Raw genomic sequence first — 14,532 nt, 5'->3', positions numbered from 1 at the left:
CCCTCTGACTCTCGGCTGAGGGTTAATCAGATCTACCTGGATTAATTAGAGGATCATAGTAATTTACCTACTGTGTTAGATTCTTATTTCCTTATTTCCTCTTTCTTCTCAATTGTAAATAAACTTCCATAAAAGTCAATTTTGACTTGAGATTATTCTTAATTGAGGATTCATAATTGTTCAATCCTCTGGCGACCAATCTTAAATATATTTACCCCGAAAGCCCCTTTTTCACCCTTACACATCTTATTTTATTCAGTATTTTTTCTGCCTCCTTTACCAGACTAGGGACTCTTTTTAAAAAATTATTTCATTCATCACTCAATAATTTTCCCAGTTTTCCTCTATTTCTCTTATTTGGTTTTTAAAATATTTTCTTGAGCTCTTCTAGGAATTTTTGTTCCTGAATTCAATTCACATTTTTCTTTGAGATTTTGTAACGACTTTGTTGTTTTCATTTTGTTTTGATCTTCCTGTCACCACAATAACTTTTTTTTAAATATTGGAAACTGCTTTTATTTTTTTAAACATTTATTAATATTTATTTTTAACATGGTTACATGATTCATGCTCCTACTTTCCCCTTCGCCCCCCACTCTCCCCCCACCCATGGCCGATGCACATTTCCACTGGTTTTAACATGTGTCATTGATCAAGACCTATTTCCAAATTGTTGATAGTTACATTGGTGTGGTCGTTCACAATAACTTTTTTATAGTGAAGTACTTTTTAATTTTTTGCTCATTTCCCTAGCCTATTCAAATTTTAGTCCAAATTTTAAGTCTGCTCTTGGGATAGAGACTTTAGAAGGCCAGCAGGAAAGGTCTCTCCCACCAGGGTGAAAGTGGAGCAAAGTCTAGCACAGGCTATACCCTAACAGAATAATAGCAAGGCCATGCCTTAATCTGCCAGCAGCAACTGCCTTCTAAAGTCTCTAGGCTGAAAATTTTTTTGGAGTTCTGCTGTTCCAGAATGTTCTGAGATATTATTTTAAAGTCATACGGAGGATAATTTGGGAAACCCTAGATGAATCCCTGATTTTTGTCTGCCATCTTGGCTCTGGTGACCTAGAATTTTTTTTTGAGCTTCAAATTATTTCCCTCTCTTCTTTCTCACCTGACTCTTTGAGAAGGCAAGCAATCTGATATAGATTATACATGTGCAGTCATCTAAAACTGATTTCCATAGTGCTCATGTTACAAAAGACAAGATGATTGGCAATGCCCCCAGATATAGTGAATGATCTTGAAGTCTTTAATGTCTGATCAAACTCTAAATGCTCCATAGTGTTTCCTTCAGCTACATTCATAGCCATTCAATCAAACTGCTCCTATCAATCCATTCCAATTGGGTAGTTAAGTGGCACAGTGGATAAAGTAATAAGAATTTTAAAAGGTAAATTGCCATTCATTTTGCTGACTGGTTAAGGAGCTAAAAAAAAAAAATTTTTGCATTTCCATGCCTCAGAAAGCTTGCACAATTCTCTCATTTTTCAACCTCACTCTTGTATGAGCATTTTCAAATTTTTCTACTACAATGGATAGAAGCGTACCAATCCCACCTCAAACACTTGCTAGCATAGTGACCTTGTGCAAGTCATAAGACCTCTGTTTGCCCCAGTTGCTTCATCTATAAAATGAGAATAATTATTACACTTAACCCCTATGGTTCTTTTGAGAACCAAATGAACTAATATTTGTAAAGTGCACTGTACAGTAGGTGCTATGTACCTGCTAGCTATACTTTTTTCATTATGATTTTGATTTTTACTACTTGTTCCCCAATTCTGCCCTTCTTCTTAAACTAATTGTTCTCCACCTCTACTCACTTATTTCTCTGTTTAATTAAATGTATTTCCAATCCCAAAACACCCTCTTTTCCCTGGATCATTTAACAATGAGGTTCATGATCTGTTACTTCTTCTTGAACTACCACTGTTTGTATACTAGATTCTAAACTCTGACAACAGGGACCATCTTTTGCTTTCCTTTGTATCCACAGTGCCTACAACATAGTAGGTGCTTCACTAATGTTTATTCACTAACAGACTGGGGCAGGGCTGATACTAGGCCCCAATCTCTATCTCCATTCTGGCATCTTTCCTAGTAGTCATTGCACATTCTGACTTCAGCATGTGAATTTTTCTTGTACCTAATCACCTTTAAATGACTAGTGAAATAAGTAACTGGGGAATAAGGGAATAGGTTAGGGATTAGAAGGGAAAACACAAGTACAGCTGGGGCAAAGCTAGCCCACAGCTGACTTGGGAGAGGTAACAAACTATCACACCTAGCTGGGGAATAACAAATAACAGAAACCAAACACAACCAGGGAAACAGTTTAACTTAACAGTGGGTTCTTGTAGACTGGGAAGGAGAAGTCAAGGAAGCTTATATAAAAGGATTTTAATAGTTAACAAGGACAGGAAAGGAGGTAAGAGGATCAACAAGGGCTGTTAATGAAGGGGATAAATGTTAAGGAAGGGAATCTCAGGGAGCAATCCACTGGATAGTCTCAAGATGGATCAGGTCTCAGGAAACTCCAGGTAATCAGCAAAATACTCCAATAAGAACTAGAGACAATAGGGTTTTCTGCGGTTGTCCACCAGCCCAAAAAAAACACCTGTTTCAACCTGGAAATTCCTTGATCTTGCTTGAAGGTCTCTCAGTAAATCCAAGGTTAGTGCCACTGTCCAAGATCCCAGTATAAAATCCACAGGCTTGCTGGTCAGTTGCCAAAAGCTCTAACTCCACAACTCACTCCCAAAAGCAAACTGTCAGCTTGTTTCTCAGTCACTCTGGACAAGCACCTGCCACATTCCAGGTTTGGAATGTTCAGTTTGAGCCAGGTTTTGCTTGGTCTGCTTTTGCACTAATTATAATAAGTCCTTATCTACAAATTTCCTATAACACTAGACCTAACACTGAAGATCATGGAGGCTCCTTTCTAGGCTCCTGAAGTTTCATGCTATGAGACACAAAGAAGTCTCTTTCTCATCTTCCTAAACTGAAGTGGTAATCATACTCATGAACTTGGTCAATGATTTCATAGGGGAACAAGAAAGGGATTCCGCTGGAATTATGCAAATCTTAGCCATGGAATACTTCCAAGTGAGATAGCAGTCATTGCTCCTATTCCTGGAATCATGTCTGATCAATGTGCTAAGGCCCCAAGTCCAGTGCTAATGGAGGGTCCCTGCAATCTTCCTTTAATCAGCAGCCTGACTCCAATATCATCAGTAGAACAAAAGTTCCCAATAGAATGGCTGGGGTCAACACAGCTGCCCCCAAGGACTGCTATTTGCTGACTTGGCAGTGGCTAAGGGGAAATAACTTGACTTTTGACTGAGGACTTTACTAAACTGATTACGGTCATAAGGTATCTCTCTAGTGTGAATTCTCTGATGTACACTAAGACCAGACTTCTGTGTAAAAGCTTTTCCACATTGATTACATTCATAAGGTTTCTCTCCAGTGTGGATTCTCTGATGTACAGTAAGAGTGGACCTGTCTATAAAAGCCTTTTCACATTGATTACATTTATACCGTTTCTCCCTAGGATGATTTCTCTGATGTAGTTTGAGAAAGTCCCTATGTCTGAAAACCTTTCCACATTAATTACATTCAAAAGGAGTCTCTCCAGTGTGGATTCCCTGATGTACAGTAAGAGAAGACTTCTGTGTAAAAGACTTTCCACATTGATCACATTCATAAGGTTTCTCTCCAGTGTGGATGCTCTGATGTTTAACCATTCCTTTCTTACATTTAAATTCCTTTCCACATTTATTACATTCATAAGGTTTCTTTTCAGTGTGGATGTTCTGATGTTTAACCATATTGTTCCTACTTCTAAATGCCTTTCCACATTGATTACATTCATAAGGTTTCTCTCCAGTGTGGATTCTCTGATGTACAGTAAAACAGGTCCTATCTGTAAAAGTCTTTCCACATTGATTACATTCATAAGGTTTCTCTCCAGTATGGATTCTTTGATGTAGATTAAAAAGATACCTGCGTCTGAAAGCCTTTCCACATTGATTACATTCAAAAGGAGTCTCTCCAGTGTGGATTCTCTGATGCAGAGTAAGACCAAACTTCTGTGTAAAAGACTTTCCACATTGATCACATTTATAAGGTTTCTCTCCAGTGTGGATGCTCTGATGTTTAACCATACTCTTTCTACATCTGAATGCCTTTCCACATTGATTACATTCATAAGGTTTCTCTCCAGTGTGGATTCTCTGATGTACAGTAAAACAGGTCCTATCTGTAAAAGTCTTTCCACATTGATTACATTCATAAGGTTTCTCTCCAGTATGGATTCTTTGATGTAGATTAAAAAGATACCTGCGTCTGAAAGCCTTTCCACATTGATTACATTCAAAAGGAGTCTCTCCAGTGTGGATTCTCTGATGTAGAGTAAGACCAAACTTCTGTGTAAAAGACTTTCCACATTGATCACATTTATAAGGTTTCTCTCCAGTGTGGATGCTCTGATGTTTAACCATACTCTTTCTACATATGAATGCCTTTCCACACTGATTACATTCATAAGGTTTCTCTCCAGTATGGATTCTCTGATGTACAGTAAGACTGGCTTTGTCTGAAAAAGCCTTTCCACATTGATTACATTGATAAGGTTTCTCTCCAGTGTGGATTTTCTGATGCACCCGAAGTACCTCTTTCTCATGGAAACTTTTTCCACATTGAAAACATTCATAAGGTTTTTCTCCAGTATGGATTCTCTGATGTACAGTAAGCCTGGCCCTCTGTATAAAAGCCTTTCCACATTGATTACATTCATAAGGTTTTTCTCCAGTGTGGATTCTCTGATGTACAGTAAGCCTGGCCCTCCGCATAAAAGCCTTTCCACACAGATTACATTCAAAAGGTTTCTCTCCAGTGTGGATTCTCTGATGTACAGTGAGACTGGCCCTCTGTGTGAATGTTTTCCCACAATGGTTACATTCATAAGGTTTTTCTCCAGTGTGGATTCGCTGATGGACAGTAAGAGCAGCTCTCTGTGCAAATGTTTTACAACACTGATTACATTCATAAGGTTTCCCTCCAGTGTGGATTCTCTGATGTACATCAAAGTTTTCTCTCCAAGTAGAATCACAGGCACCATCACCAATGGATCTTTGCTTCTGAGTTTCTTCCCCAGAAAGGCTTAGCTCTGCAGTGATCTCTTTCAATTCAAGTCTGATCTTTCCTTCTGAAAGAAACAAACAATAAAACATGCATGCATATTCACCTAGACATATATACATATGTATGTCCTTAAATACCACTGATCACTAAAATGAAATAGAATCCTTATACTAAACACCATTTTAAAAAATGAAAGACATTAGGGGGCATCTGGGTAGTTCAGTGTATAAAGAACCAGGTATAGAGATGGGAGATCTTGTGTTCAAATCCGGCCTCCAGACACTTCCTAGCTGTGGGACTCCTGGGCAAGTCACTTAACCCCACTGCCTAAACCTTCCCACTCTTCTGCATTATTGATTCAAAGACAGAAGGTAAGGGATTTTAAAAAATGCATGGCATTTTCCATATCTGAAAATGTGTCTCATACAGGAACTTGAGTCCATCACCTTTTTGGAAGGAAGTACATAGCCTGATTCACTCTTAGTCCTCTTGCAGCCTTTCCCATTTAGTGGCTCACAAACCCCCTTGGAGGTTCCCACTGCATCCTGACAGATATGACCTCAAAATGTGTTAATAGTATCTCAAGCAGTAAAGAATTGGGAGTTTTGTTAGAAAGCTATTTTTCCTCTGGGATATGTATATGCTTATTTCAACTTTAATAAATTTCTTTCTACAGTGATTCCAACCATTATGATCAAACATATAATGCTTTTGGGGTTCATGCAGTGATTAGAGCAAATCCTGATTGCTTCTGACTATGGGCACGAAATCCTTTCTGTTACCCAACTGTACATCAAATTCTCTCCAAACTTCTGGGAAGGCTGGACATTTATGAGTGTGAAGAGAATTTACAGCTCTCTCCTAGGGTCACGCATGAGATGTTATCATGCTGAAGACCCTGTGTTCTGTAATGCAAAGATGCAATAAAGGCTTTTGCCCTTGCAAAAGTTAACTGAAAACTTCTGGCAGTTAAACCTTAGAATCCTGACAAACAGTCAGTTGGTGCCTGAGGCTTGAGGAGAGCGGAAGGACCAACTGGAGTTCTGCCTTTGGCTTTCAGCTTGCTTTTGGCCTGTGGCTTGTCTCTGGACAATTTGAACTTAGCTAATTTCTCTGGACCTCTCCCTGACCTTCTCCATACTATTCCCCTGTTACCTTTCCTATTTTCCTGTGGGCTCTGGGAGGAAGGGTGGCTTTTGGGTTTTAGTGAATAGACTTTATGGGTTTAGTTTCCCTATAGGCAAGTAGGACATCCCTGAATCAAACTATCCCTTACTTTATTGATTTAATATACCCTCTATTTTAAAAGCAGCCAAATCTTCCCTGGCTGAGAGAGCAGGTTCTCTCTCAGTCTAAACCGTTCCTGTGACCCTCCCCCATCTTGAGTTTCTCCATAGCAGTTGTCAGAAACCCTAAACCCCTCTCTCCTTTAGACCAACCCTGAATTTTCAATAAAATCCCTTGTTACCTAATCAAACCCTCTGGTAAATCATTGTGTTGAAGAATTAGGCAAGGGTTGAAGGGGAAGGAATTATTCTTTTTTATTTCCTGAGGGAACTGGAGGCATCCATCTTGGGAGGAAGTAGTTGCCCGACACTTCTTCCTAAACCCCTTCAGTTTCACTGACAGGGAGGAGCTTTGCAACTCCTCCTCTGAGGACTTGAGAAAGTGACAAGAAAGCCCTCAAATCAGATTTAAATCATTTCTGACTGGTCCTATTCCTTGTGTCTATAGACATACCTTTCCTGCCTGGAAGGGTTCAGCTTATTTCCCCCCAGTGTCCTCTGTCTCTAGCCTGAGTGTCTAGTCTGTGTTAGCTGCCTCTCCTGAGTACCTTACCCATTTCCTTACCATCCAAAATACCGCCTTGTCCATTCCTCCCTAAACTCAGCCATCCCTTTCGTTCCTCCTCCTAATACCTATCTCACCTTTATTCCTTCATTCCTTCCTTGAACCTTAAAGATTCAAAGGAAATCACATTTTTGATAACAGTTCCTAGAGCTACCTCTAGTAAGAGACTCTTTAAATATATAGGCTTTACAGAACAAGGAGAACATTATACACAGAGACGGATACATTGCTACAATTGAACAGAACAGAACAGACTTCTCTACTAGCAGCAATGCAATGATCCAGGACAACCCTGAGGGACTTATGAGAAAGAAAAATAGTCACATTCAGAGGAAGAACTGTGGGAGGAGAAACACAGAAAAACAACTGCTTGAACACATGGGCTGATGGGAATTTTATTGGGGACGTAGATGCTAAACGATAACTCTAGTCCAACTATCAATAATATGGAATTAGGTCTTTATCAATGATACATATAAAACCCAGTGGAAATGTGCATTGGCTAAGGGGGTTGAGGGGTTGGGGGAGAGGGAAAGAACATGAAACATGTAACTATGGGAAAATATACAAAATTAAATTTTAAAATTAAAAAAACCTAATAAATGAATAAATAAATGAATATACATGAGCTCCATATGTAGAATAGTTCATTGGGGGAGACATATCATGTTAAATCTCCTAGAACACCCAAGTGAGGTTTCCCAAAGAATCAAAGGGGAGATTGTGAAAAAGAAATTTGCCCTCCCCTCTTTCTACTACACGTACCTAGCATGGGATCTGGAAGCAAGATCTACGTGAGGGAAATCACTGGGTAGCTTAGGTCATGAGGATAGAATGGCAGCAGGAAAAAGGCAGCAACGGATAATAAATAATAAAAATATTAATTTATGGCCAGTCTCTTAATTTTAATTATTACATTTTGGGCAACTATGAAGGGATAGAGGTTACAGAATTACTTCTTGCTCTTTTAACTGATAGTGAAAGGAACATGATCCTTTCCATTGTAAATGGGTCTCAAAATGATGATGCAGTACATTGGCCAAGTAACTGGACTAAATTTGAGGACCTCAAACAGGGAGAGAATGAAAGACCATCTCATTTCCATGAGAGCTGAACTAGGGTCTAGGTATCTTGGAACAGATGTCTCCAGAGGGATTGATGCCAGATTTATAAGGATTTATTTTGTAAAGTATTGTTCCTGAGATATTAAGCACCATTTTAAGAACAATTGCCCAAATTGGCCCATGATGGACATAGAAAAGCTAATGAGGACAGCAGCATGTCTTTGAGGGCTGTGAAAGATGAAATAGAGAGAAAGCTGAAAAAGAGGAACTGGAGAGATTAAAAAAGGAAAAAAACTGAATTAGAGGAGAACTTAAAGAAGGAAAAAGCTGAATTACAAAAACAAATAAAAGAAAGAGCCGAAAGACAGACACAGGTCATAGCTCCTTTAAAGGAAACCATGAAGCAACCAAAGGCATGTTCTTTTTGCGGGAAACAAGCTCATGTAGCTATGAGTTGTAGAAAGAGAAACAGAAGCTAGAGAAATAATAATAATAATAATAATAATAATAATAAATCCTCCAAAAGGATCAGTGACTGTAATGAGGTAAATTATAAGTTGGTCCATAACACTCCTCAAGGAATCTGTAATTATTGTGGGGCACCACAGAGAAATGGTCAGAATGACCAATGTGATGGCCAGAGGAATCAAGATGTATGATGGTACTCAGGAAGGGAAAGGACCTCAAGGAGTCTGGAGGTGAATTTTAAGCCTGTTCAGACCCCAATGTCTTGTTGATGCTAACTGTTTCAGTTTGTTCCCCTCCCCATACTGAAGAAGTCTATATAATGCAATCTTAAATAAAGATCTAAACCCAGAAGACAAAGTTTAAATAAAGTACTGTTAACCACTTCAACAGCTACCAAAATCAGAGAAAAGGACTCTTGGATACATTCCTCCCATGTCAGAGGGGTACTCTCTACTGACAGTGAGTGACATCTTGTCACATATATTGTATTTGTTTTTTTTTTAATATTTCATTTTGCTTTTAAGTTTACATATTAATCTAATTTAAAATGTTCTGTTACACAATGTTACCTTCAGTTAATACGTTTTGGTTATTAGCTATGTGTTCTGTTACACTGTCCATATTTGTACCCTCTTCCTATGATTGCAGGAGGGATAACGCCATTATACAAGTCCATAGTCAAGTTGGACAAACTCTTTTCCATGGCAAGCCACCATTGGTCCCTATGGATGCTGGGTCTGTCACCGGATCCATCAGAGCTCTGTTTTCTCATGGGCAACTATTCCAGTTCACAGAAATCAGACGTTACCACAACTTGGACTACAGAAAGGTCACATATTACCTAAATAGCCTTTTGCTCCTTTTTGCTTTGTTAACTGTCACATAGATGATGTGATGGATGGACTCCATTGAAATGGATACAACCTATATCAGTGACCTTTGAGGAATTTAAGGAACTGAAAATATCAGTTGATTTTAACAGGTCTTCAGAAGTATTTTTTAGGTGCCTAGAAACACCATGGATCATTTGCCTACCTTTGACTGTGTGTGACAAGAGTCATGGGTCTGTTAAGTAGAAATGCAACCTCACCATTCCATTGCTACCTCCACATTCATTTGTGCTAGAGCAAAGCTTAGAAATGCAATGCATGGGACACGTAAAAACATGTCTTTTATGACTGTTATGGCCTCATCCTGGTGGAAGATTTCCCATGGGGTTTGGTGACCCCCAGACATTTTAGATAATTCTTCAGCTTATTCTACCCTTCCCCCACAATGGTATGGTACTTGTGGTTGGGTTTATTTTATTCCACCTGTATCAGTGCACGATCATTATACTGCCCCGGGAGACAAGTCCATGGCCAGAAATCTGGGTTCTTGGTGGCATTCCAGACCCAAGAGGTCAAGGCCAAATTCAGCAGCATTCTCATCAGCAATACAGAGGTTTCTCTGGGCACTCCTGCCAAACTTTGGAATGATGGCAATGATAGACTGTGTTAGAAACATCTCAGCTGAGGTTGAAAGATTGGCTCAAGACACAGCTCAAGTCATCTCCCAAACTATGAAAGTCATCTTTTTCCTACAAGAAGAGATTGAGTCCTTAGCAAAAACAGTTCTACAAAATCGGCTGGTCCTTGACATGCTTACAGTTGCATCAGGAGGTGCAGGTGCCTTTATTAATCAATCTTGTTGTTCTTACGTAAATAGATCTGGAAAAATTGTGACAAACATCCATGAACTTGAAAGAATTTTAAATGACACACAAGCTGCTGTAGAGCCTCATGTGACACCTGATGGTAACTGGTAGAACCTCTCATGGCTGCAGAGAACTGGTTTTTTTGCTACTATAATCAAATGGACTCTTATAATTTTGGGAATTGTGGTACTTTTTAGAATTTGTATTAGCAGCTGTACTACTTTTTATAACAAGTTTTACCTCAAGAAAAAATTATGTAAACACGCTGTGGATCATGGCCAAATATGGAAGAAATAGAGCTCACTTTTGAGTGAGGATTTCTTGTGTTATACCTCTGTTTGGCTGACCCATTGTCACATGGGATGTGCAATATGAGTTTCTGGTTTGTTTGCTTTTTTATTGTTTTTCTCTATATTTCCAATAGGAAATTTGATTTTTTTTCTTATTATTTTTTTACTTGAGTGTATGGAGTCAATGTTAATGTTTTTTATTTTGAAAGATAAATTTGCAATACCTATTAGCCCTGGGGCAGCTGAGTGGCTCAGTGGATTGAGAGCCAGGCCTAGAGACAAAAGGTCCTAGGTTCAAGTCCGGGCTCAGACACTTCCCAGCTGGGTGACCCAGAGCGACTGTGTGTCCCATTGCCTACTGGTTGTGGCCCTATGCTCCTAGAATGGAGTCCCAGGATAAAAAAAAAAAAAAAAAAAAAATTAGCCCTAATACCAATGAATACTCAAAAGCTAGCTTTAGAATGTGGAAACCTGCCATTGACTGTAAAGTAATATAGGACTTTAATATTTTGTCTGATTGCAGAAGAAGGGATTACTGAGAAGCTACTGAACAGTGCAAAGATACACAAAGTCAAGGAGACCAACAATCCCTGTAGGATTGATGAGGATCTATGCCATGACAGAGGACCTGTTTGGTGGATTGAGGAAACAGTTGTTTGACAAATTCAGACATTGGACTTCCTCATGCCAGGTTTCTACAAGTACCTTCATTTGGTTTTCATTTTGGCTCCCCTCTCCCTGAGATTGAAAGCAAAATCAGACTAGGGAATCATACTTCCCTTTTACCTCATACTTTGTCCCTTTATCTCTTTTATAGTATGGCAATTTTCTGTAGTCGCCGTTGCCAATGGGTAAGTGCAATACTGCTGCAATTATCCTGCATGTTTGTAGGATATAAGCTACCTCAACTGGGCCTTGCTGGTGATTCAAGGACATATTATGGTTTTATTTTTGCTCGTAATTTTATACACATAGGATTTTGTTATGTATTCTTATCTAATTTCTTTTTTTTATTCTTCTATTTCGTTTTTGAGTTTTAGGGCAGTTGTTTTGTTTTGTTTTAGGGATTGATTCATATACATCATAGCTAAGCCATGTATCCTAGGGTGATTCTGATGTTGGTCAACACCTTCCTTGGGGGGGGGGGGGAGGGGATTGTGTAATTATGCTAAAATCCAAGTTTTAAGATCTAAGATCTTTTAAAGCAATTTTTAAGAAAAGAAGATGACTAACACCTTGAATTAAGAAAGTGGATCTTCTGGAAATGACGCAATAAAGATGGGATAATGGTGCCTACAGAAATCAAATACAACATCAAGAGATCCAAAATGAACATTGGGATATAGAGAACTGAGCTAAAGGGGGTTGAACATAGCATTTATTCTAAATAAAAATTCTTATTCCAAAGGGGAGTTCTACCAATCGGCTTTTTCTCAATGCATCTATCAATCATTTTTTTGTTTTTTCTCTTTTTTCTTTCTTTACCTCTTATCTTCCAAATTGTTGTAATTCCCTCTTTATATGGTGCAATATTTTATATACCTCTAGTACACATGTGGAATGATTCACTGGGGAGACCTGATATGTTAATCTCCTAAAGAAGCCAGGGAAGAAATTTAACATGCTAGTCTCCCAAAGAATCAAAGGGGAATAATGTGAAGAGAATTTAAACCCCTCTCCTGGGGTCACCCATTGGATGTTGTCCTGCCTGCAACCCTGTATCCCCGCAGCTATGCCAATTATGTCACCCAGGTTGGTCACCTTAGGGACATCAGCTAGCGCAGGCTACATGACTCTGAACTTGATCCAGACATGACTCTGAATTTGAACTGGATGTAAAAAGAGAAGATAAGAGGGGAGAATAAGGAAGTGCTATTTTTTGCTGTCTCTGGTGTCCAGCCAAGGAAGGTGCTGCTGGATATCACACTGGAATCACCCACATGGGAGCTAGATTAGACTATTTTACTATGTATCTCTCATCTTTTACCTATCCAAGTAATTCTAATAAACTTTATTACATTAAATCATCAGGACCAGAATCCTAATTTTACTATAAAATATGCAAATGGCTACAGACATATATAGACCTTCACTGGCTGGCTAGCACTGCACTAGATTAGCTTTTTCATATCTGAGTTACTTTGGAATCATAACTCATGACAGCTAAAATCACCAGATCAAGATGTTCCATGGATTTACATTCTTGCAGCAGTCTCTTTGAATACAGATAGCAGGCTCTTTAAAACCCAGATGGCTAGCCATGTACTGTGAGGCCATTATGACACCATTAGGGATCACCACCACAGTTCTACAAAAACAGACCTTGAATTGCTCCTACTTGCAATGCTGAGCTGGTTTTCTGATAAGAATTCATTCTCTGCTCATGGTATTATTCTTCTACCTAAAAGATTCTCAAAGGCACTAATACGCAACACTGTTTGGTCGTTCACTAGAATTCCAATGATAGAATAACCAGTTACGTGTGGCAGAAAAGAGAAGGTTATGTTTGAAGAAATTCTATCCTTACAAAGGTTGTTTTATATGTAAACATTTATTAAAAACGCTTACCTTCTGACTTAAAATCAATATTAAGTATTGTTTCCAAGACAGAAGAGCATTAAGGGCCAGGCACCTGGGGTTAAATGAATTGTCCAGGATCACACAGTTAAGTTCATCAGATATGAACACAGGACCTCCTGTCTCTAGTTCTGCCTCTTGATCCACTGAGGTACCTAGCTGCTTGTATATAAACATTTTTTAAAAAAGGAAAAATAAGCACAATTAACCTTCAAGTAATTTATCATTTAATACATTACTTGTAATGACAAAATAGAAAGATGTACCTTTAAATATATTAGCAATCAATTCATTTTGTTGATTGTTTGGGGAGCAAAAAACAAAGAATGAATTTCCATCCTCAGTAAGAGAATTTCAACAATTCACCTCCTGTGGACTTCATCTCCCAGAACTCCTTTCCTTTTTGTCCCCAAGTTGCGTGCTTAAAATATTTGTATATACTTCTGTTTAAACCTGCCCTCGCTCTCTCTTCTTCTACCATGAGTGGCTGGAAAAGCTGGCTTTCTTTACTAAGGCTTTTCTTCCCTTACTTCAAGTTATTATTAACAAATCTCATTAAATATAATACTTGGAGTACTGGATATCAGTTATTAATCTCACATCAGTTTTCTACTTAAAAATGAGAATACAGCTGGTCCTTTAGTGGACAGAACACCAAGCACAGAGTCAGGAAGACCTGAGTTCTAATCCCACCTCAGAACCTAGCTAGTACTGTGACCCAGACAAGTCACAGCTTCATCTTCTTCACCTGTAAGATGAGCATAATAATATCACCAGCCTCTTCAGGTTTATATGAGGATCAAATAAGTTTTAGAAAACACATTGTAAAGAGTATGTGCTGAGTAAATGATAGGTATTAGTTTTATCATTATTATTTTTATCTTGACTATTCACTCCCTAATTCTGCTCTCTTACTTAAACTGTTATTGTCCTCATTCTTCCATTCCCTTATTTCCTGTTGAACTAAATGGATTTCCATTACAAAACACTGTCTTTTCCCAAGATCAGCTACGAGTGTGGTTCATGATCTGCTGCTGCTTCTCAAACCATTTCTAAGTTTTACACTCGATTCTGAGCTTCCTGAGAGCATGGCCTGTCTCTTCCCTTCCCTTTGGGTGAAGTCAATTATTTAGGGGATTTGGATCCCGACCATCCTTCTATCCTCAGGATCAGACCATAGGAGATGCTTAATCAATGCGTACTGACCAATTGCCTAAACCCAGGACTGATCCCATCAAAACCATTAAACTACAAGGAGAGGTATAAAATTTAATGCTGATGGAGCAGAAGAGAAATAGACATTTTCTTATACAGCTTTGACAATTAGGAGTAATGCTGAGCAGTGCTTAAACCTGGAGATGGCACTCCAGAAGTGGAACAGGAGATGTCACATGCACTGACCTTACCCTGCTTTTCAACTACTCACCTGTACAAGT

At 38.7% G+C, this 14,532-nt stretch overlaps 1 pseudogene; it reads right to left on the bottom strand.

Moving 5' to 3' along the window:
* Positions 1 to 3,271: 3,271 nt before the first annotated feature.
* Positions 3,272 to 14,532, bottom strand: part of LOC123246892 — a 43,775-nt pseudogene continuing 32,514 nt past the window's right edge.

Source organism: Gracilinanus agilis, chromosome 4, assembly GCF_016433145.1.
Source record: "Gracilinanus agilis isolate LMUSP501 chromosome 4, AgileGrace, whole genome shotgun sequence".
Taxonomy (NCBI): domain Eukaryota; kingdom Metazoa; phylum Chordata; class Mammalia; order Didelphimorphia; family Didelphidae; genus Gracilinanus; species Gracilinanus agilis.
Note: the sequence above shows the minus strand (reverse complement) of the source record. Positions and strands in the feature narration are given on the sequence as shown.